We start from the raw sequence: 1480 nt of genomic DNA, 5'->3' as shown, positions 1-1480 counted from the left end.
TATTATTCGTTTTTATTCTTTGGTTCACTTGTATATTCACAAGACTTCTCTACAAGCAGAGTATTGTTGCCAGTCTCTAACAAGTTTAAACAGAACCATAAACACTTGACATTGGCCCAATCCGATGAGGGAGAGCCATAAACAAGAAACAGAACAGAACAGAACAGACTTAGATTTGGCGAAGTTCGTATAATTCAACTGAAACTTTAATTTATATAATTGTTTGAAGCAAATTAAGTTAAACAGACAACGTTTTGTTATGTTATTATGCGATAATTTGTAAGTTGACGATATCTAAGAGACGTTATATTTAAATTTTAAGCTTATTTTAAACTAATATAAAATTAGACATTCCTATATCTATATGAAATTAATGCAGTTCGTGAGATTTCGAATATATTAAATTTCCAGCAAATAGTGAATCTCTCATTTAGTGAATGCTCTGAAACTATTCACGAATTCAATCCAAATCTACAAGTGCACAGTTTGCTATTCTCCGAATATAATTACCATTCCAATGTTAGTCGCACTTCGGGCACGGAATATTATAATCCCGGCCGCATTCCCGTCGCACCTGGCGCCGGGACTGAGGCGCGGTGGGACTGCGGCGCGCCGGGACTGAGCCGCAGGTGCCGCGTAATTCCCGGACCAACTAAATAGATATATCCCTCTCAACGAACTTCATCAGACAAACTAAGTCTTGCAGCGAGTCAGCGAAGTCGTTCGTAAATGAGCTGTCTATTTTTCGAGTTATCTTAACACTGGTATAAGTTGACTTTACAGAATGAACCTAAAAACAAAAAAATAACCCGTTTAGTAGATCTATATGCTCCCTTTGATTTACGTAATCTTGTTATCATTAATTTATTCATTCATTATAATATTCATTCATGCATGTCAATTATTAACTAAATGTTTCCAAATAGAAGTAGATTTTCAAACTGCTATCCGACCCCGACATCTCGTGCAAATCTTGTAAAATATGAGGCACTCAGGTGATTGGTTCGGCCGATTCATTGCAGTGAGTTACGCGGGGCTGAGGCCAGACTCTATCAAGTTTACAGTATGGCCCTAACACCCGCCCTTACTTTGTATCCAACTTAAAAGTGTAATTTAAAAGAAACTCATAAGGGTTTCCGTAATGAAATTATCTTAAGAGGTCAAAGTTTGAATCTATATTTATGGTTTGATATTCATGTCTATGACAACAAAAGTTTTGTGTTAATAAATATAAAATTCGAAATACTCACACGATACATTGGGAAGGTCGGCTTAGAAGACAATTCTTGGTGACAGTTCTAGTAAACGAAAAGCTTCATAACATACATAGATAAATAGCGGATTACTCGTCTTAGCACTATCAGCTCATCGTTGTCTTTAGTATAGGATAAATTAGTTTAGACGGTAACTCAGAGGTTAAGTACTTGACTTGTAATCTGCAGGTCCTGGGTTCTAATCCCGCCATGTACCAATGTGTTTT

The sequence above is a fragment of the Papilio xuthus genome, unplaced genomic scaffold (assembly GCF_000836235.2).
Source record: "Papilio xuthus unplaced genomic scaffold, Pxut_1.1 DF824646.1, whole genome shotgun sequence".
Classification (NCBI taxonomy): Eukaryota; Metazoa; Arthropoda; class Insecta; order Lepidoptera; family Papilionidae; genus Papilio; species Papilio xuthus.
This window is presented reverse-complemented; position numbering follows the sequence as displayed.